Below are 23,717 nucleotides of genomic sequence, written 5' to 3'. Positions count from 1 at the left end.
TTTGAGCAGAATGTTGGGGAGGTTAGAGCATAAATTAATAGGACAATAAATGAAAGTGTGAGGACGGACTGGGCTGTTATCAGCAATCTAGCCAGCACTTTAGCACTGGGATTCTCTTTTCCCCCTGAGCTGCCTACTCTGGATGACCACCAAGCGTTTGTTTTTAATCTAGTGCTGTCCTAATATTCAAGGGCATAAAGAACTTGTCGCTTCTGTTTTGATTTTTTTTTCTTTTTTGGCTTAGTAACAGCAAATTTCCTTGTAATTTGTAAGAGTTCCTTTGAATGGTACTGCATAAATCGTATTTAAACGTTTCCCCAACCCTAATTAGAATATTGTTTTATTACACTGCACATTTCCTAAATCTCACACTAATTAAATGTATATTGTACTTCATTATTACCAACAAAATCTATCTGCGCTCAAGATTTATGGTTGTGTACTGCAGTGGTTGACAACTGTATCAGCATTTCAATTGCAAATGCATTTCAGAGGTTTAAGCTTATCTGGAAAATTAATTGCATTTGAAAACCTGGCGCAGCCTGTTCTTACACACACCAGCCTGGGGCCTCCTGTAGCTCCCGGCTCCTTTTTCTAGAACAGTTGCCAGGAGAGCGGAGTGAGAAGGGGAAGAGGGGTAAGTAAAAAGAAAGGATGGATGGGGGAGAGTGGAATGCAATCCTTTTCTCAGAGCCTTTCCACCAATCATTGGATTCTATCTGGAGGGAAAGTAAAAATTTTTCTCTGCCTAATGAACATGGTGAGTGGACGGAGGCTGGGTTCCCAGCACTCCATTAGCAAGCCAGCCAGGTGCTGACTGCTGTCAAAACTGGCATTCTTTTTCCTTTGTTTTTTATTTTTTAAAGCAAAGATTTTTAGCATTTTGTTTTTAGTTGATCTCAGCTGTGGAGTTTCAAGATATGCAGGTATTTGTTGGCTTAGAAGTAGGTGGATGACCCTTGAAGGTAACTGGACGTTTTCCTGCCAGCTTGCCCGCTCAACTTTCCAAAGGGAAGGCAGGGAACATTAATTGACAGCTACTCTGGCTAGTGGCCTGACAACTCAGGTAGGTGACATTTCTGCTTTGTGAGTCTTTATTGAACTCTGCCCAGGGGCATGAAAGAGCAATTTTTCTAAAGAAAAAACCAAGAGAGTTTACCTTTTTTATTTTAGTTTTTATGTTACTAGGAGGGTCTTGGTAATAGACTAGGAACTCTTTTGGCTTGTCCTGAACATTGAAAAGCAAAGAATATTTAATGAAAAACCTTAGGCTATATGAAACTACGCAACAGAATTACTTTGAAAATAGGCCTGTTGGATTCAGGGCTATTTGCTTGCAAATAGCAGAACCCAATGCACACTTTCTTAAGTACACGGAAACTAATAGCTGGAACCTAATGTGAGTTTGCGACTGTAAACTCAGAAGTCTTCGGGAACCAAGATTCCTGTTCTTTTCATCACTCTCTCACCCACACTTGGCTTCGTCTCCATCTCTCCACAGTGTATTTCATTTCTACATCATTTAGGGCATCTGCTTTACCCTCTGCTTTTCACTGTGGCCTGGTTCTCTCTGCCTGACCGTCCATCCACACAGTCTCCAAAGATCCCAGCCTTGAGAGTCTAGATGGCTTTCCAGTGCCAGTGACCACTACCAACTACAGTAGTTTTATGGTCTCAGTTTGAATTAATAACAGAGACTCTCATTGATCAGCTTGAGTCAGATGTCCAGCCCATGTCAAATCAGTTTTGATGGCTGTAGTAGCACCATGACCACCACATACATTACTCATTTTTGCAGAGTATATGAGAGTGGCATTGCCAGAGAAGAGAATGTTGGATGGGCACCAAGGCACCCATCCAAATTGTAATGCAGTAGGACCCAAGGTTTTACATATATACATATGTATGTGTATATGTGTTTATGTACATGGAGATGGCTTAATGACGAGCATTATCATTTGTGAAAGATGGCTGGTGTAAAATAGTTTAATTCAATGGTTCTTAAGCATTAGAAGACATAAATATCCTTGGAAAGCCTATTAAAAATGCAGATACCAGGGCTCCTGTCAGAGACCCTGATTGAGTAGCACAGGAATCTGTACTTCTTAATGAGCCTTTCAGGTGAATCTGATGAAAATGGTCTACCTTCCTCCTTTTGAGAAGCACTGGTTTCTCAGCTGTTCTTAAAGTGCATTCAGGAGTAATAAGTGATCAGTGGTGAAGAATTTCTTTGATGATACTATGGTAGCCAACAAGGACTTCTGACTCACCCATAGTTCTGAAACAGGTTAGCAAGCAACTATGAATTGCTTCCTACATCTAAGTTTCGACTGGTATTTAGTGATAGGCATGTATAAAAAGTTCAGAAGCCTATTCAGAGAAACCCCAAGTGTTTTTGTTTCACTAGATGTAGTTCCTGTCTGAGAAATAAAAGGTAAGTTAATTATGAAATAACACGATCGTACTAATAATGCCATCGCAGTCAGCACTACAGTGAAACATGCCAGAATTGATTACATTAACTTGCCTGGGAGGATTGATACTAAACTGTCAGGAGTGACATGAAAGAAGTTTCCATGCTATTAGTCCCACCTCACAGGAACATTATTATAGAAGATAATTTAATGTCTTTCATCTTTGTTTCCAGGGTTTCATACCTTGCTGGAAATGCTAATTTTAAAGAGCACATATTTGTAATTTATCATCCCCAAAGTTAAAAATACAGTCCACATTTGCAAGCTTGCTGTTTCATGTGTGTTTCACAATAGCTTTAGGTTTGCTGTTGGGGCAAATATCTACTTCACAGAGCTCAGAGTTCAGCATATTGGGTGGAAAAAACAAAGTGGTTGAGGAAGAATGAAATTAAAAAGAAATTAAAGGCCAGGTGCCATGGCTCATGCCTGGAATCCCAGCCCTTTGGGAGGCTGATGTGGGCAAATCACTTGAGGTCAGGAGTTTGAGACCATCCTGGCCAACATGGTGAAACCCAGTCTCTACTAAAAATACAAAAAATTGGCTGGGTGCAGTGGGACATGCCTGTATTCCCAGCTGCTTGGGATGCTGAGGCACGAGGATCTCTTGAATCTGCGGGGAGGAGGTTGCAGTGAGCTGAGATCGCAGCACATCCCTTCAGCCTCTGTCTCAAAAAAAACAAAAAAAAAACCATTAAGATATGAGGTTTGTACAGCCCGTACATCATCTTCTTTCCACATGAAGCACAGAGGGTGGTTTTCCAGGCGCGTGGCACCTGTGTTCATTTAAATGATTACACATTCAACCAAATTTGAATGTGTGATGTGCAATCATTTGAATCGCTCATTATACATTAAAATAAACTGACACAAACACAACTCGTTCTCTGCTGCTTTTGAAAAACTAAGTAAATTAAATGAAATGAAGGTGATGCTAGGCTGCAAGATTTGGTGTACAAAGGAATCAGAAAATTCAGAATTATGTCTGATAATGATCAAATATTTTCAGCCCTGGTGTGCAATTAGAAAAGCAGTAAAAGTAAGGACAGTATCTATTCCCTGCCCTGGACCACCATGCCTGAGACTCGCAGACCACTTGCTTCACACTGGGCTTTGGGTACCAGCCAAGGGATCATGTAGCAGAAAGGGAAAGAGGAGAGAAAAAGCAATTTAAAAAGGCAAGTGAAAGGAGAGAATGGGAAAAAAAAAAAAGCAATAAAAAAAGGCAAGTGAAAGGAGAGAATGTAGTCCTCAGGGAAGTGCTTACATTTCTCCCGGTTTTCCTATTATGATTGCCTATGGTCACTCTCTGCTCCTTTTTAAAAAAAATTTATGACTAGCATTTGAACCACTTGAATGGGCTCTGATCCCTCAATCCACTAAAACTGTGTTTTCACAGTTTAATCATCTTGCTAAATCCAAATGTCCTGTCTTTGTTGACCTGTCAGCATTTGAAGTGATTGATGTCCCCACTCCTTCCTGAAATACCTTCTTCTCTTGGCTTCCAAGAAAACACACTCTTCTAGTTTTCCTCCTCCTTTTCTCATAACCATTCCTTCTGAGTCTCCTCCTCTCTCTCCTCCCCGATCAATGTTGAATGATTGGCAAATGTCAGAACTTGGTTTTCTATGGACTGCTTTTCTCTCTCTCAGTGATCACATCTAGGCTTACACATGCATACAGATGAATCAAAATTTTTATGTCTAGGTCTAAAAGCATCCCTGAACTCCATATTTATATATCAAATGCTTATTTGATGTCCTTATCTGGGAGTCTTACAGAGATCTGAAACTTAAAATTTTTTTGTTTTTAATTTTTGTGGATACGTAGTAGGTATAGATATTTATGGGATGCATAAGATGTTTTGATACTGGCATGAAATGTGAAATAAGCATATCATGGAAAACGGGGTATTCATCCCCTCAAGCATTTATCCTTTGAGTTGAAAACAATCCATTACACTCTTTATGTTATTTTAAAATGTACAATTAAGTTATTTAATAAAATCTCCCTTTGTGCTATCAAATAGTAGGTCTTCTTTCTTTCTATTTTTTTTGTATCCCTTAACCATCCCCATTTTTTCTCCCCTCTAAACCCCCGCTACCTGTTTCATAGTAACCATTCTTCGACTCTTTATGTCCATGAATTCAGTTTTCTTTATTTTTAGCTCCCACAAATAAGTGAGAACTTGCAATGTTTGTCTTCCTATGCCTGGCTTATTTCACTTAACCTAATAATCTCCAGTTCCATCCATGTTGTTGCAAGTGACTGGATCTCATTTACTTTTATGGCTGAATAGTACTCCATGTACCTCATTTTCTTTATATATTCATCTGTTAGTGGACACAGGTTGTTCCCAAATCTTAGCTATTGTAAACGGTGCTACTATAAACAGGAGTGCAGATATCTCTTCCATATGCTGATTTCCTTTCTTTTGGTTGTATACCCAGCAGTGGGATTGCTGGATCATATGGTAGCTCAAGTTTTAGTTTTCTGAGGGACCTCCAAACTGTTCTTTATAGTGTTTCTACTAATTTGCATTCTCACCAACAGTGTAAAAAGTTCCCTTTTCTCCACATCCTCTCCAGCATTTGTTATTGCCTGCCTTTTGGAAGTAAGCCATTTTAACCAGGGTTAGTTGATGTCTTATTGCAGCTTTGATTTGCATTTCTCTGAAGAAAGATCTGAAATTTAACATGGTGAAAACAAGTATGTTTATTTCAGCACTGTTCACAATAGCAAAGACTTGGAACCAACCCAAATGCCCATCAATGATAGACTGGATAAAGAAAATGTGACACATATATACCATGGAATACTATGCAGCCATAAAAAAGGATGAGTTCATGTCCTTTGCTGGGACATGGATGAAACTGGAAACCATCATTCTCAGCAAACTGACACAAGAACAGAAAACCAAACCCGCATGTTCTCACTCATAAGTGGGTATTGAACAATGAGAACACATGGTCACAGGGAGGGGAACATCACACACTGGGACCTGGGGCCAGGGGGCTAGGGGAGGAATAGCAGGGGGTAGGGGGATTGGGGAGGGATAGCATTAGGAGAAATACCTAATGTAGATGACAGGACGATGAATGCAGCAAACCACCATCATGGCACGTGTATACCTATGTAACAAACCTGCACGTTCTACACATGTACCCCAGAACTTGAAGTATAATAAATACGTTAAAAAAATTTTTTTTTTTGTTAACACTGACTTCTTCTACTTAATCATCTCCATCCACTAGTTACTCAGGCAAACAAAAAAAAAGTTATTTTCATTGATCTTTTTCTCTCTTCACCCTGCATCCAATTCACTGGCCAGTCCACTCAAGACTGTTACATCCAAAATGTTTCCCAAATCTATCAGGTACCAACCACCACTATTCCTCCCCTTGATAAATTAATAACAAGTTTCTCTACATCTCAGTAGCCAGAATGTTCTTTTTCCTCAAATTTCTGTATCTTTACTAACATCACCCTTGTCAACCTACCATCATATTTTTTTCTGGCTACTACAATTGTCTCTCGATTGATCTCCTAACTCAGCCACCAAAGGTGTTCTCTAAGAATACAAATCAGATTTGACACTTCTTGTAGGAAATTCCTATTATATTTAGAATAAAATACAAAATGATCATGGCCTAAAGCCTTAACCTATTCCTAAATTCTATGACCACATTTCTGTAATTCCTAATTTCACAGAATGTTCTTTTAAAACCTTAAATCAATTTTGTTGTTCCTCAGATTCAAAACTGTCGAAGTCTAGTAATTCTTTCCACATTGTACAATGAAATGTCTTTTAGGAATGTTTTTTGGCTCCAAGTAATGGAAAAACTGACTAATGATGCCTTGAACAAAAGGGATTTATTTTTCTCACAGAACAAGAAAACCCGAGTAAGCAATTAGTAGTATCGGTGCAGCTGTTTAATGATTCCATGAAGTGCTCAGATCCTTTCTCTTCCTCTCAACATGTTCACATTTCACCTTATGCTTCTTGCCTCATGATCCTAAGATAGTTCTTACAGCTCCAGACATCACATATCACATCTATATCTGTGTTTAAGATAAGAAAAAGGTGGAGGAGATAAGAGCTGTACCAGCAAACTCATTTCTGTTCCAGGCTTTTTAAATTTATCATTTCTTTCAGTGGAATGGGTTTCCCCCAGATTTTTATGATTTTCTTCTTGTAACTATTTAGGTCATAGCACAAATGTCATCTCAGAAAATGAGTTACTAATCCAAAGTAGCATCTCCTTGTTGTTCCATGTCACTCTGTTTTTTGGTTTTGGTTGTTTTTCATATAGAAATCTGTATATTAATTTGCTAGAGCAGTTGTGACAAAGTATCACAGACTAAGTGGCTGAAACAATTCATTGTTTCTGAAATTTATTGTTTCACTGTTCTGGAGCCTAGAAGTCTGAGATCAAGATGTTGGCAGGATTGATACTTTTTGAGGGCTGTGAAGGAAAGATCTGTTCCAGGTCTGGCTCTTTGGCATGTAGATGGTTGTTTACTTCTTGTGGAGGTTTATCTTCCCTTTGTAAGTTTCTGTGTCTGAATTCCCTTCTCTTATACCAGTCTTATTAGATTCCACCTAATGACCTCATTTTAACTTGATGCCCTCTATGAAGACTCTACATCTAAATAAGGTCACAATCTGAGGTACTGTGTTTAGCATTTCCAAAAGTGAATTTAGGGGAAGGGCAAAATTCAACCCATAACAAACACAGTAAATATACGCTGAATGAATGCCTGAATTTTAATCATAGGCACCATTTACTGAGTGTTCCCAGTGTGCCAAGTGCTACATGAAGTGCTCTATCCTATCTCTGTTAATTCTTACAATAACCTAATGAAGTAGGTACTGTGTGTATTTCTTCTTACAAATGAAGAAATTTAGCTAGAGATAACAGTGAATAGTGTATAGAGAGAGCAGGAAGGTAGCATACTGCAGACAGAAAGGTTGTAAAGTTGGGATGTCTCCCACAAAATATGTCCTTTGAGAGCAAAATGTCCTTTGAGACATCTTTATTATCTTTGGTCATATTGAATCATGACTAGACAGGAAGACTAAAATAGAGAGTTTCCACAGGGGTTGGCCAACTCCTTTCTGTAAAGGGCCAGATGGTCCATTTTTTAGGCATCCAAGTCATGCGATCTGCCATGGCTACTCAACTCTGCCACTGTAGTGTGGCAGCAGCCATGGGTAATAATGACTGTGGCTGTGTTCCAATAAAACTTGTAGCCACACCTTAGGTATATTGCAGGTTTGGTTTTCCACCACCATAAACAAATATTGCAAACAAGCAAGTTACATAAATTTTTGGGTTCCCAGTGCACATAAAGTTATGTTTATACACTACTGTAATCTACTAATTATACAATAGCATTATGTCTAAAAATTCTACAAACTTTAAATAAAAAATACTTTATTGCTAAATATTGCTAACAATCATCTGTGTCTTCAACAGGTCATAATCTTTTCGCTGGTGGAGGGCCTCGCCTCGATGTAGAGGGCTGCTGAGTGACCAGGGTGGTAGTTGCTGAAGGTTGGGATAGTGGTGGAAAGTTCTTAGAATGAGACAGCAATGAACTTTGTTGCCATCAGTGGATTCTTTCTTTTATGAAAGATTTCTCTGTAGGTTGCGATGTGGTTTCATACCATTTTATCCATAGTAGAACTTCTCTGAAAATTGGGGTCAATCCTCTCAAATGCCACTGCTACTTTATTAACTAACTTGTGTAATATTCGAAATTCTTTGTCGTCATTTCAGCAATGCTCACAGCATCTTCATCAGGAGTAGATTCCATCTCAAGAAACACTTTCTTTGCAGATCTGTAAAAAACAACTTCTCATTCCTTCAAGTTTGATCATGAGATTCCAGCAATTCAGTCACATCTTTAGGCTCCAATTCGAATTCTAATTCCTTGCTATTTCTACCATATCTACAGATACCTTCTCCACTGAGGTCTTGAATTCCTCAAAGTCATCCATAAGAGTTGGAATCAAATTCTTCACCTCTCTGACTCTTCACAGAACTGAAGAGTTAGGACCTTGCTCTGCATGAGGCTTTGCCTTAAGGAAATGTTGTGACTAGTTTGGTCTTCTCTCAAGACCATTAAGACTTTTTCTATATCAGCAATAAGACTTTAGCTTTCTTATTATTCCTGTGTTAGCTGAAGTAGCACTTTTAGTCTGCTTCTACAACTTTTCCTTTGCATCTACAACTTGGCTGTTTGGCACAAGAGGCCTAGCTTTTTTCTTATCTTAGCTCTAGGTATGCTTTCCTCACTAAGCTCATTTCTAACTTCTTAAGTGTGAGATGTGTGACTATCATTCATTTGAACACATAGAGGCTACTGTAGGATTGTTAATTGGCCTAACTTTAATATTTTTGTGATTCAGGAAATAGGCCCCAAAAGAGGAAGAGAGATGGGGGAACAGGCAGTCACCCAAGCAATCACAACGCACACACACATTTATGATGAAGATTGCCATCTTCTTTGGGTGTGGCTTGTAGTGACCCCAAAATAATTACATCAAATATTAAATACTAGTATCAGAAATCACTGATCTTTGATCACTGAATGAAAAGTCTGTAATATTGTAAAGATTACCAAAATGTGACACAGATACACAAAGTGAACATATGGTTTTGGAAAAAATGGAAAAATGGCTCCAATATGACTTGCTCAATGCAGGCCTGCCATAAATTTGTAAAAAAAATGCAACATTTGTAAAGTGCAGTAAAGTGAGGCACAATAAAGTATGGTGTTTCTGTATTTCTAAAAGTTGGTGGCTAACCGGATTTGGCTTATGGGGTGTAGTTTTCTGAAGCCTAAAAAGTCCTAAGGACATTTTCACTTTGATATTCTTTCCTTTTGTTTTTCTAAAAGTAAACTTATTTTGCCGATTTAGAAAAGTCATGCTGACCTGCTCTCTTTTTGATGAGCAGCGTTTGCTTTCCTGTTTTGGATAAGGCTATGCTAAACTCAAAGCCTAATGGAGATGATTAGGACATCTAAAGATGTCCTCCAGAATGTTCTCTCCTCTGGGAAGTTCTACTTTGTCACCTAGTGTTAAAGTGGGAGCACATTTCTTCAGTGACAATGGAGGAGGGCCTCAGGAGAGGAGCGATCAATGGGACAGAAGTGCACAATGTGTCAAGCCTGAGTGTCTTTCCTGGCTCAGGGATGGACACACATGTGGCTTTGGTGCCAGTTATTCCAATTCTCTGTGACTTGTTTTCTTCCTGATGATCTAGAAAAACACATTTTATTTAAGGACATAATCCACCTGATAGGTAATCTGGGTAAAAATACTTGATAAGTAAGCAGGAGAAATGAGGCCTAATTTAGGGGTGCCAAAGAATTCTCTCTTGTTGCCAGAACATTTATATTTTCAACTTGTGAGTCCTTTTGCTCTTATCAGCCTTTGATGAGTTTCTCATATTTTCTCCTGATTACAGGTCTAAAGACTGATTTTTTTTTCCCTTCTTACTATCTTCCTGCCCCACTGTAGTCTGGGGGTTCTTCTTTCTTCTGGACTCAGAATGAGATGGAGCTTCCCATCAGCCCCATCCTCCACCCCTTAGGCAGTGTCCTTAGGAAGCCACATTCAACTCATCTTAAGTAGTTTACTACCAAAACAACCTGGGAACAAAGAAGGAATAACAAAAGTGAACATGGGAGTTACATGACTGAAAAAGATTTTATAGTAGTGGAAACTGGTTTGATATTCCTTTATGTCTTTATTTTCTTTTTCTAAGTAAGAAAACTTTTTTTTTTAATTACAAGAGTAATCAATTGACCTCTGTTTTTGGTACTATGGTAGACTAGCTATACTGAAAAGCCAACTAATATAAAACTTATAGGAATACTAGGTAAAATACAAAAACATCTTTTAAACACATAGCTGAAATTGTAGGACTATAAGAGAAATCTCCAAGGGACTAAAACAAAGAAGGAGCTGGAAACCTGTGTGGCAATTTCATCCTGAAGTACTGGCTTCTGAGGGATGTTTGTTGGTTTTAATAACCAAGTGGCTTCCCTTCCAATGGTAGAACAGGAGGTAAGAGATGGGGCTTTAGATCCACTCAGGGTAGAAGGTTGGTTCTCTAAAGCCAGGACCTCAAGGGATACATCTTAAATGAAAGTATGGGGTAGAAAAAAATTCAGCTGTCTGCAAAGGGAAATAACAGACACTTGTCTATCATGGCCCAAGCTCTAGGTTATAAAAATTAAAAAAAAGAAATCTATTCTGATGTAATCAGGGCCTTCCCATACATGGGTTTGGGATTATATTTGCACTATTGAATCTCTAGGAAATCCTAGTTGGGGTATCAAAGTGGTTCTTGTTTGGAGGACCCCAGCGTTCCTGGCAGAAGCAAATACACATCCCCCATGGAGGCAGTCTGCACAGTCTCTGCAGCATTCTTATAGGTTAAATCCCAAATATGATTTCTGAGTCCAAAATTTCAGAACACATAGGACATGAACCATTTTGTGTAAAAATGTTAGCAGAAACAAAAGCAAAATTAGATCCCCAAGATCTGATATTAGATTTATTAGATACAGATTATAACCATCATTAGCAGTATAGTGTATTATTATTAATATTTATGATAGAAGATTCAATTAATTAGGAAGATATAATTCTAAACTCGTGTACCTAATAAACTAGGTCAAAAGTATAAAGCAAAGCTTTATAAAACTCAGGTAGAAATTGTAAAACCTACCACCAAAGTGAAAGAAGACTTTCCCAGAAATCTTTTGTTAAATCACATACACCCAAAATTAGTAAGACCATGAATTAAACTGTAACATGAATAAAATTGAGCCGTTGCACATATATATAAGCCTGTACCCAGCAATTAGTGAAATATATTAATTTGTATTGTGGTAAAATATATACAACATAAAATTTACCATCTTTATTTTATTATTGCTATCATCATTATTATTATTTTACATAGAGTCTCTCTCTGTCACCGAGGCTAGAGTGCAGTGATATTTTTGCACCTCACTGCAGCCTCCACCTCCTGGGTTCAAGCAATTCTCATGCCTCACCTTCCCGAGTAGTTTGGATTACAGGCTCACACCACCATGCCTAGTTAATTTTTTTGGATTTTTAGTGGAGATGGGGTTTCGCCATGTTGACCAGGCTAGTCTCGAATGCCTGACCTCAGGTGATCCACCTGACTTGGCCTCCCAAAGTACTAGGATTATAGGCCTGAGCCACCATGCCCAGCCTATCTTAATTATTTTTAAATTTATTGTTCAGTTGTGTAAAGTACCTTCACATTGTTGTGCAGCCAATCTCCAGAGCTCTTTTCATCTTGCAAAACATAAATTCTTATACCCATTAAAAAAATAACTCCACGCTGGGTTGAGTGGTGCATGCCTATAGTTCCAGCTTTGAGTCCAAAGTTTGAGGCCAGCCTGGATGACATAGACTCATTCCAAAAAAAAAAAAAAAAAAAAAAAAATAACACCAAAACAATCTCTCATTTCCACTTCCCCAAGACATTCTTTCTGTCTCTATGATTTTGACTACTCTTGGAACCTCATATAAGTGGAATCATATCCCTGTGTGATTTGTACTTTGTGACTGGCTTATTTCACTTAGGTTAATCCATGTACTAGCATGGGTCAGAATTTTCTTCCTTTCTAAGGCTGAATAATATTCCATTATGTATATTTACCACTTTTTTTTTTTTAAGTCATTTACCATTGATAGACACTTGGGTTGCTTCTGCATTTGGCTATTATGAGTAATGTTGCTATGAACGTGGGTGTACAAACGTCTATTTGAGTCTCTACTGTCAATTCATTTGGGTGTATACCTAGAAATGAAATTGGTGGATCATATGTTAATTCTATTTTTAATTTTTTGAGGAATAGCCATACTGTTTTCTACAGTGGCTGCGCCATCTTACATTGCCACCAGTAATACACAAGGGCTCTCATTTCTTCACATCCTTGGCAGCATTCATTATTTTTGTTATTTGTTTTTTACTAGTAGCTATCCTAATGGTTGTTGGGTAGTATCTCATTGTGGTTTTGATTTGCATTTCTCTAATGATTAGTGATGCCGAGCATTTAAAAAATGTGCTTATTGGCCATTTTTATATATTTGTAAGAGAAATAGCTAGTCAAGTCTTTTGCTTATTTTTAAATTCTTTCATGGGTTATTTTTCTGTTGTGAACTTTTAAAAGTTATTTATACATTCTGGATATTAATCTCCTATCAGGCATATGATTTGCAAATATTTTCTCCCATCATGTGGGTTGCCTTTTTATGCTGTTAACAGTGTTATTTAGTGTACAATTTTTTAAATTTTGATGTAATCCATTTAGTCTTTTTTCTTTTGTTGCCTGTGGCTTTCAGTGTCATATTTAAGAAATCATTGTCAGACTCAATGTCATCAGACTTTTTCCTATGTTTATTTTTTCTAAGAGTTTATAGTTTTCGCTCTTACCCTTAAGTCTTTGATCCATTGTGATCCATTTTTGTGTAGGGTATTATGTAAGGATCCAACTTCATTCTTTCCTTGTAGATATTCAGTTTTTACAATACCATTTGTTGAAAAAAACTGTCTTTCCCCCATTGAATGGGGAATTGACACCCTTGTTGAAAATCATTTGATCATACATAAGAAGGTTTATTTCTGGCTCTTTCTATTCTTTTAGTCTATATGTCTGTTTTGATTAATTACTGTAGGCTTGTAGTATTTTGAAATCAGGAAGTGTGAGACCTCCAACTTTGTTCTTTTCCAAGACTGTCTTGGTTATTTGTGGTCCACTGAAGTTTTATATGAATTATAGGGTAGATTTTTCTATGTCTGCAAAAATTGTTGGGGTTTTAATAGAAGTTGCATTGAATTTGTAGGTTATTTTAGGTGATATTGACATCTTTACAATATTAAGTCTTTCAATCCATGATCATGTGATGTATTTCCATTTATTGGCATCTTTTTTTGTTCAGCAACATTTTGTAGTTTTTCAGTGTACAAATAGTTTGCCTACTTGGTTATATTTATTCCTAATTATTTTATTCTTTTTAATGTTACTGTAAGTAGTAGTGTTTTCTTAATTCTGTTTTAGATTTTTCTTTGTTAGTGTGTAGAAATACAACTAAATTCTGTGTTTTGATTTTGTATCTGTAACTTTGCTGAATTCATTTTTGGTGCTAACAGTTTTTGGGATGTGTGTGGAATCCTTAGGGTTTTTTATGTATAAGATCATATTGTGTGTGAACAGAGATAATTTGACTTCCTCCTTTCTAACTTGGATGTCTTTTGTTTCTTTTTCTTGCCTAATTGCTCTACCTAAGATTTCTAGTATTATGTTGACTAGAAGGGACGAAAGTGAGCATCTTTCTTTTGTTCCTGAACTTAGAGGAAAAGCTTTTAATCTTTTATCATAGACTATGATGCAGCTGTAGGCTTTCAGTATGTGACTATTATGCTGAGGTACTTTCCTTCTATTTCTAGTTTGTTGAGTATTTACATCATTAAACAGAATTGAATTTTGTCAAATGCTTTTTCTACATCAATTGAGATGATCATATGGTTGGTTTTTTTCACCTTAGTTCTGTTAATGTATTGCATTATATTGACTGATTTTCATATAGTAAGATATCGTTTGCATTCCAGAAATAAATCCCACTTGATCATGATATACAGTCTTTTAAATGTGCTGCTGAATTCTGTTGGCTAGTATTTTGAGAATTTTTGCATCAATATTAATTAAGGATATTGGTCTGTAATTCTTTTCTTGTAGTGCCTTTGGATTTTGTATTAGGTTCATGGTGAACTCATATAATTAATTTGGAAGTGTTCACTCCCCTTCAATTTTTGGAAGAGTTTGAGGAAGACTGGCCTTAGTTTTTCTTTAAATGTGTTGTGTAATTAACCAGTAAAATTTCCTGGTCCTGGGCTTTTCTTAGATGAGAGGCTTTCATTACTGAGTCAATCTCCTTACTAGTTATAGCTATGCTAATATTTTCTATTTCTTCACAATTCAGTCAATTTAGGTTGTGTGTTTCTAAAATTTGCCCATTTCATCTATGGTATTCAAACTGTTGGCATATAATTGTTCATAGTACTCTTCTAATCTTTTTATTCTGTCTGTAAATATTGGTAGGAATGTCTCCTTTTTCATTCCTGATTTTACTCTTTTGAGTCTTTATCATTTATTCCGCTAGATTTAGGTTTAGTTTGGTCTTTTTTCTGGTTCTTCATTAAGGCATAAATTTAGGTTGTTCATTTAAAGCTTTTTTTTTTTTTCCATGTAAGATTTTATAGGAAACATGACTTTGCCAGAGTTCAATATTAGAAAACCTTTGTCCTCTTATTTGCAGCCTTTTTATTTAAAAAAATTTTAATTGATATCATAATTGTACAATTTATGAGATAGAAAGTGATATTTTGATACATGTGTACAGAGTGTAATCATCAAATCATGATAATTTAGCATATCCATTACTTCAAACATTTATGTTTACTGTTTTATACTTACTAATTCTCTATCTTGTTATTTTTTAGAACATTAATTACAGTTGTTGCAGGGTCTATATCTGTTAATTTTATTATTTACATCTCCTCTAAGTCTGTTTATATTGTCTTTTTTGGTTGGAATTTAATCAATTCTTGTCTTTTTTTTCCTTTTAAAAAAATTTAACTCTTATTTTTAAAAAGTTATTTCAATAGTTCTGGGGGAACAGGTGGTATTTGGATACATGGATAAATTGTTTAGTGGTGATTTCTGAGATTTTAGTGCACCCCTCACCCAAGCAATGTACATTGTGTCCAATGTGTAGTCTTTTATCCCTCACCCACCTTCCACCCTTCCCCCTGAGTTCCCAGAGTCCATTATATCATTCTTATGCCTTTGCATCCTCACAGCTTAGCTCCTGCTTATAAGTAAAAATATATAATATTTGGTTTTCCATTCCTGAGTTAATTAACTTAGAATAATGGTCTCCAATTCTATGCGGGTTGCTGTGAATGCCATTATTTTGTCCTTTTTTATGGCTGAGTATTATTCCATGGTGTATACATACCACATTTTCTTTATCCGCTCACTGATTGATGGGCATTTAGGCTGGTTCCATATTTTGGAAGTTCTAAATAGTATTATTATAAACATGCATGTGCAAGTGTCTTTTTCATATAATGATTCCTTTTCCTCTGGGGGATACCCAGTAGTGGGATTGCCAGATTAAATGACAGTTCTACCTTTAGTTTTATAAGGCATCTCCATTCTGTTTTCCTGGTGCTTGTGCTAGTTTACCTTTCTGCCAGCGGTGTAAAAATGTTCCCTTTTCACCAAATCCGTGCCAAAATTGATTTTTTTGTTTGTACTTTTAAATTATGGCCATTCTTGCAGGAGTAAGGTGATACTGCATTGTGGTTTGAATTTGCATTTCCCTGATCATTAGTGATGTTGAGCATTTTTTCTTATGTTTGTTGGCCACTTTTTAAAAAATTATTGTTTTTTCTTATACTTTGAGTTCCGGGGTACATGTGCAGAATGTACAGGATTGTTACATAGATTTATGCTTGCCATGGTGGTTTGCTGCATCCATCGCCACATCATCTACATTAGGTATTTCTCCTAATGCTATCCCTCCCCTAACCCCTCACCCCCCTGCAATCCCTCCCCTAGCCCCCGACCCATTGACAGGCCCTGGCGTGTGATGTTCCTCTCCCTGTGTCCATGTGTTCTCATTGTTCAACTCCCACTTATGAGTGAGAACATGCAATGTTTGGTTTTCTATTCTTGTGTCAGTTTGCTGAGAATGACAGTTTCCAGCTTCATCCATGTTCCTGCAAATGATGTGAAGCCATCACTTTTTATGGCTGCATAATATTCCATGGTGTATATGTGCCACATTTTCTTTATCCAGTCTATCATTGATGGGCATTTGGGTTGGTTTCAAGTCTTTGCTATTGTGAATAGTGTCACAATAAACATACATGTGCATGTGTCTTTATAATAGAATGATTTATAATCCTTTGGGTATATACCCAGCAATGGGATTGCTGGGTCAAATGGTATTTCTAGTTCTAGACCCTTGAGGAATCGCCACACTGTCTTCCACAATGGTGGAACTAATTTACACTCCCACCAACAATGTAAAAGCATTTCTATTTCTACACATCCCCTCTAGCATCTGTTGTCCCCTGATTTTTTAATGATCACCATTGTAACTGGTGTGACATGGTATCTCAATGTGGTTTTGATTTGCATTTCTCTAATGAACAGTAATGATGAGCTTTTTTTCATATGTTTGTTGGCCACATAAATGTTTTCTTTTGAAAAATGTCTGTTCATATTCTTTACCCACTTTTTAATGGGGTTGTTTTTTTCTTGTAAATTTGTTTAAGTTCTTTTTAGACTCTGGATATTAGCCCTTTGTCAGTTGGGTAGATTGCAAAAACCTTTTCCCATTCTGTTGGTTGCTGGTTCACTCTAATGATAGTTTCTTTGGCTTTGAAGAAGCTCTTTAGTTTAATTAGATCCCACTTGTCAATTTTGGGTTTTGTCGCCATTGCTTTTGGTATTTTAGTCATGAAGTCCTTGCCCATGGCTATGTCCTGAATGGTATTGCCTAGGTTTTCTTCTAGAGTTTTTATGGTTTTAGGTCTTACATTTAAATCTTTCTTCCATCTTGTGTTAATTTTTGTATAAAGTATAAAAAAGGGATCCAGTTTCAGCTTTCTGCATATGGCTAGTCAGTTTTCCCAACACCATTTATTAAATAGAGAATCCTTTCCTCATTGCTTGTTTTTGTTAGGTTTACTGAAGATCAGATTGTTGTAGATGTGTGGCATTAACTCTGAGGCCTTTGTTCTGTTCCATTTGTGTATATCTCTGTTTTGATACCAGTACCATGCTGTTTTGATTACTGTATCATTGTAGTATACTTTGAAGTCAAGTAATGTGATCCCTCCAGCTTTTTTTGTTGTTAAAAAAAAATTGCTTAGCATTGTCTTGGCTCTGTAGGCTCTTTTTTGGTTCCATGTGAAATTTAAGGTATTTTTATTTTCCAAATCTGTGAAGAAAGTCAATTGTAGCTTGATGGGGATAACATTGAATCTACAAATTACTTTGGGCACTATGGCCATTTTCACGATATTGTCTCTTCCTAACCATGAACATGGAATGTTTTTCGATCTGTTTGTGTCCTCTCTTATTATCTTGGGCAGTGGTTTGTAGTTCTCCTTGAAGAGGTCCTTCTCATCCCTTGTTAGTTGTATTCCTAGCTATTTTATTCTCTTTGTTGCAATTGTAAATGGGAGTTCACTCATGATTTGGCTCTTTGTTTGTCTGTTATTGGTGTATAGGAATGACTGTGATTTTTGCACATTGATTTTGTATCCTGAGACTTTGCTAAAGTTGCTTACCAACTTAAGGAGATTTTGGGCTGAGATAATGGGTCTTCTAAATATACAATCATGTCGTCTGCAAATAGAGATAATTTGACTTCCTCTTTTCCTAATTGAATATCTTTTATTTCTTTTTCTTGCCTAGGAGATACCCAGTAGTAGGATTGCCATATTAAATGGTAGTTCGACCTTTAGTTTTGTCCTGGCCAGAACGGCCAATACTATGTTGAATAGGAGTGGTGAGAAAGGGCATCCTTGTCTTCTGCCAGTTTTCAAAGGGAATGCTTCCAGTTTTTCCCCATTCATTATGATATTGGCTGTGGGTTGATCATAAATAACTCTTATTATTTTGAGATACGTTCCATCGATACCTAGTTTATTGAGAGTTTTTAATATTGGGCTAAATATTTTGAATTTTTTTGAAGGCCTTCTCTGCATCTATTGAGATAATTAGGTGGTTTTTGTCTTTGGTTCTGTTTATGTGATGGACTATGTTCATTGATTTGTGTATGTTGAAAATTGTTTTCTTTAGGGGTGTTGAATATTGGCCCCCACTCTCTTCTGGCTTGTAGAGTTTCTGCTGAAAGAGCCACTGTGAATCTTATGGGCTTCCCTTTGTGTAGGTAACCTGTCCTTTCTCTCTGGTTGCCCTTAGCATATTTTCTTTCATTTCAACCCTGGTGAATCTGACAATTATGTGTCTTGGAGTTGCTCTTCTCAAGGAGTATCTTTGTGGTGTTTTTGTATCTCCTGAATTTGAATGTTGGCCTGCCTTGCTAGGCTGGGGAAGTTCTCCTGGATAATATCCTGAAGAGTGTTTTCCAACTTGATTTCATTCTCCCCTTCACTTTCAGGTACACCGATCAAATGTAGATTTGGTCTTTTCACATAATCTGATAGTTCTTGGAGGGCTTTGTTCATTTCTTTTCACTCTTTTTTCTCTAGTCTTGTCTTCTCACTTTATTTCATTGAGTTGATCTTCAATCTCTGATATCCTTTCTTCTGCTTGATCAATTCAGCCATTGAAATTCACGTATGCTTCACAAAGTTCTCTTGCTGTGGTTTTCAGCTCCATCAGGTCGTTTTTGTTTTTCTCTACACTGGTTATTCTAGTTAGCATTTCATCTAACCTTTTTTCAAGGTTCTTACCATCCTTGCATTGGATTAGAACATGCTCCTTTAGTTCAGAGAAGTTTGTTATTACCCACCTTCTGAAGCCTGCTTTTGTCAATTAGTCAAACTCATTCTCCATCCAGTTTTATTCCCTTGCTGGTAAGGAGTTGTGATCCCTCAGAGGAGAAGAGGGATTCTGGTTTTTGGAACTTTCAGCCTTTCTGTGCTGGTTCCTTCCCATCTTTGTGGATTTACCTACCTTTGGTCTTTGAAGGTGGTGACCTTTGAATGAGGTCTCTGATTGGTTGTTCTTCCTTTTGATATTGAAACTATTTCTTTCTGTATGTCAGTTTTCCTTCTAACAGTCAGGCTCTTCTGCTGCAGGTCCTCTCAAGTTTGCTGCAGGTCCACTCAAGACCCTGTTTACCCGGGAATCACCAGCAGAACAGCAAAGATTGCTGCCTGTTCCTTCCTCTGGCAGCTTGATCTCAGAAGTGTACCTGCCAGATGCCAGCCAGAGTTCTCCTGTATGAGATATCTGTTAGCCCCTGCTGGGAGGTGTTTCCCAGTCAGGAGACACAGGGGTCAGGGAGCCTCTTGAGAGGCAGTCTGTCCCTTTATCAGAGCTGAAACGCTGTGCTGGGAGATCCACTTGTCTCCTTAGAGCTGCCAGACAGTGATATTTAGTCTGCTGAAGCTGTACTTAAAACCAGCCCTTTTCTCTTGTGCTCTGTCCCAGGAAAGTGGGGGCTCTATTTATAAGTCCTGATGGGCTACTACCTTTTTCAGTGATCCCCTGCCCAGCAAGGAGAGAGTCTAGTGACACAGTCTGCCTGCAGAGGCCTTGCTGAGCTGCCATGGGCTCTGCCCAGTCACTGTGTAATCTTCCTGGAGACATTATTTACGCAGGCAAGGTAAAACTGCCTACTTGAGCCTCAAGCAATGGCAGAGCCCCTCACCCAACCGAGCTCAAACAACCCAGGTTGAGCTCAGACTGCTGTACTGGCTGTGAGAATTTCAAGCCGGTGGCTCTTAGCTTGTTGGTAGCACCCTTGTGTGGCTGGGACCCACTGAGCCAGATCACTTGGCTCCCTGGTTTCAGCCCCCTTTTTCAGGGGAGTGAATGGTTCTGTCTCACTGGTGTTCCAGGTGCCACTGGGGTATGGAAAAAAAAAATTGCTGTGGCTAGCTTGGTGTCTTCCCAAATGGCTGCACAGTTTTGTGCTTGAAATCCAGGGCTCTGGTGTTTTAGGCATCAGAGGGTTTCTCCTGGTTTGTAGGTTGTGAAGACTGTGGGAAAAGCACAGTATCTGGGCCAGGGTGCTGGGGAAAGTCCCTAATGGCTTCCCTTAGCTAAGAGAGGGTGTTCTCTAGCACCTTGCACATCCTGGTTGAGGCTACACCCCAACCTGCTTCAGCTTGCCCTCATTAGGCTGCATCCCCTGTCTAACCAGTCCCAATGATATGAACCTGGTACCTCACTTGGAAATGTGGAGATCACTGGCCTTCTGCATCACTCTCGCTGGGAGCTGCACACCGGAGCTGTTCCTATTTGGCCATCTTGCCAGCAATCCCTGTTTTTATATCTTCTTTCGAGAATTGTCTGTTCATGTCCTTATCCCACTTTCTGATGGGATTGTCTTTTTCTTGCTGATTTGTTTGAGTTCCTTGTGGATTCTGAATGTTAGTCCTTTGTTGAATGCATAGTTTGTGAATATTTTCTCCTGCTCAGCAGCTTGTCTGTTTATTCTTCTGATTATTTCTTTTGCTGTGCAGAACCTTTTTCGTTTAATTAAGTCCCGTCTATTTGTCATTGTTTTTGTTCCATTTGCTTTTGGGTCCTTGGTCATGAAGTCTTTGTCTAAGCCAGTGTCTAGAAGAGTTTTTCCGATGTTACCTTCTAGAATTTTTATGATTTCAGGTCTTAGACTTAAGTATTTGATCCATCTTGAGTTGATATTTGTATAAGGTGAGAGATGGGATCCAGTTTCATTTTTCTATATGTGGCTTGCTAATTATCCCAGCACCATTTGTTGAATAGTGTGTCCTTTCCCCACTTTATGTTTTCGTTTGCTTTGTTGAAGATCAGTTGACCCTAAGTATTTGGCTTTGTTTCTGGGTTCTCTATTCTGTTCCATTAGTCTATGTGCCTATTTTTATACCAGTACCATGCTGTTGTGGTGTTTCCTGTTTTATTTCTATTTGGTTCTTCTCTCTTTATTTCTTGGTTAATCTCACTAGTGGTCTATAAATTTTGTTTATCTTTTCAAAGAACCAGGTTTTTGTTTCATCTGTCTTTTGTATTTTTTGTTTCAATTTCATTTAGTTCTGCTCTGATTTTTGTTCTTTTCTTCTCTTGGTTTGGGTTTGGTTTGTTCTTGTTTCTCTAGTTCCTTGAGGTGTGACCTTGGATTGTCTGTGCTTGCTCTTTCAGACTTATTAATGTAGGCATTTAAGGCTATGAACTTTCCTCTTAGCACCACTTTTGCTGTATCCCAGAGGTTTTGATAGGTTATGTCACTATTAGTGTTCAGTTCAAAGAATCTTTTAATTTCCTTCTTGACTGTATTGTTGACCCAAAGATTATTCAGGAACACATTGTTTAATTTCTATGTATTTGTATAGTTTTGAGGGTACCTTTGGAGTTAATTTCTAATTTTATTTCATTGTGATCTGAGAAAGTACTTTCTTAAATTTATTGCAATTTGTTTTGTGGCCTATCAAATGGTGTATCTTGAAGAATGTTCCATGTACTGTTGAAAAGAGTATATATTCTGCAATTGTTGAGTAGTGTTCTGTAAGTATCTGTTAAGTCCGTTTGTTCCAGGGTATAGTTTAAGTCCATGGTTTCTTTGTTCACTTTCTATAATGATGACCTGTCTGGTTCTGTCAGTGAAGTATTGAAGTCTCCCACTATTATTGTGTTGCTGCCTATCTCATTTTTTAGGTCTAATAGTAATTATTTCATACATTTGGGAACTCCAATGTTAGGTGCATATATATTTAGGATTGTGATAATTATTTTAAGAGGCTAAAGATAGGAGCTTGCAGGGTTTCTGCTGAGAAATCTGCTAAGTTTTTCTTTATGTGTTACCTAAATGCTTTTTCCTCACAGCTCTTAAGATCCTTTAATTTTTCTTGACTTTAGATGATCTAATGACTGTGCGCCTAGGTAATGACTTTTTTGTCATAAATTTCCCTGGTTTCTTTCAGCTTCTTGTATTTAGATGTCTAGATCTCTAGCAAGGCCAGAGAAGTTTTCCTTGATTATTACCTCAAATAAATTTTCCAAACTTTTAGATTTTTCTTCTTCCTTCCAAATCTTCCAGATTGCTTGGAGGCTTTGTTCATTAAAAAAAATTTTTTTTCTTTGTTCTTGTCAGATTGGCTCAATTCAAAAACCTTATCTTTGAGCTCAGGAGTTCTTTATTTTACTTGTTCTTGTCTATTGTTGAAACTTTCCAGTGTATTTTGTATTTCTCTAAGTGTGTCTTTCATTTCCAGAAATTGTGATTGTTTTTTCTTTATGATATGTATTTCTCTGGAGACATTTTCTTTTATATCCTGTATTTTTTTTAAAATTGTTTAAGTTGGCTTTCACAATTCTCTCATACCTCCTTGAGTAGCTTAATAATCAACATTTTGAATTCTTTATCTAGCAAATAAGGTTTCTTTTTGGTTTGAATAATTGCTGGAGAGCTAGTGTGATCTTTTGGGGGCTGTTACAGAAACTTATTTTGTCATATTCCCAGAATTACTTTTCTGGTTCCTTGTCATTTGGGTAGACTGTTTGAATGGAAATATCTAGAATTCAAGGGCTGCTAGGCAGATTATTTTGTCCCATGGGGCAATCCCTTGATGTAGTGCTCTTCCCCTTCCCCTAGGGATGAGCTTCTGAGAGTCAGACTACAGTGATTGTTATTGCTCTTCTGAGTCTAGCAACCTGGTGGGTCTACTGGGCTCTGGGCTGGGGCTGGGGAATGTCTGCAAAGAATCTTGTGATGTGATCTGTCTTCAGGTCTCCCAGCCATGGATACTAGTACCTGCTCTGATGGAAGTGGCAGGGGAGTGAAATGTAAAGCGGATTCTGTGAATCCTTGTTTTTAGTTTTGTTTAGCGTACTGGTTTTCTTTCTTTTTTATGTTTTTTAAAAAAATTATTGTACTTTAAGTTCTGGGGTACATGTGCAGAACATACAGGTTTGTTACATAAGTATACACATGCCATGGTGGTTTGCTGCATCCATCACCTGTCATCTACATTAGATATTTCTCCTAATGTTATCCCTCTCCTAACCCCCCAACCCCCTGACAGACACCAGTGTGTGATGCTCCCCTCCCTGTGTCCATGTGTTCTCATTGTTCAATACCCAATTATGAGTGAGATAATGTGGTGTTTGGTTTTCTGTTCTTGTGTCAATTTGCTGAGAATGCTGGTTTCCAGCTTTACCCATATCCTTGCAAAGGACATGAACTCATCTTTTTAATGGCTGTATAGAATTCCATTCTGACTATGTGCCACATTTTCTTTATCCAGTCTATCACTGATGGGCATTTGGGATGGTTCCAAGTCTTTGCTATTGCGACCAGTGCCACAGTAAACATATGTGAGTGCACTGGTTTTCTTACATGCTGGTTATGCTAGCACTGACATAATTACGTGGACAGACCGAGGACCTCTGGTTAGCCAGGATGTTCCAAGCAGTGGAATTAGCTGTTGTTTTCTCCTT

Source organism: Sapajus apella, unplaced genomic scaffold (assembly GCF_009761245.1).
Source record: "Sapajus apella isolate SASKATOON/1434 unplaced genomic scaffold, GSC_monkey_1.0 scaffold66, whole genome shotgun sequence".
Classification (NCBI taxonomy): domain Eukaryota; kingdom Metazoa; phylum Chordata; class Mammalia; order Primates; family Cebidae; genus Sapajus; species Sapajus apella.
The sequence above is the reverse complement of the archived record's forward strand: the minus strand, read 5'-3'. Positions refer to the sequence as shown.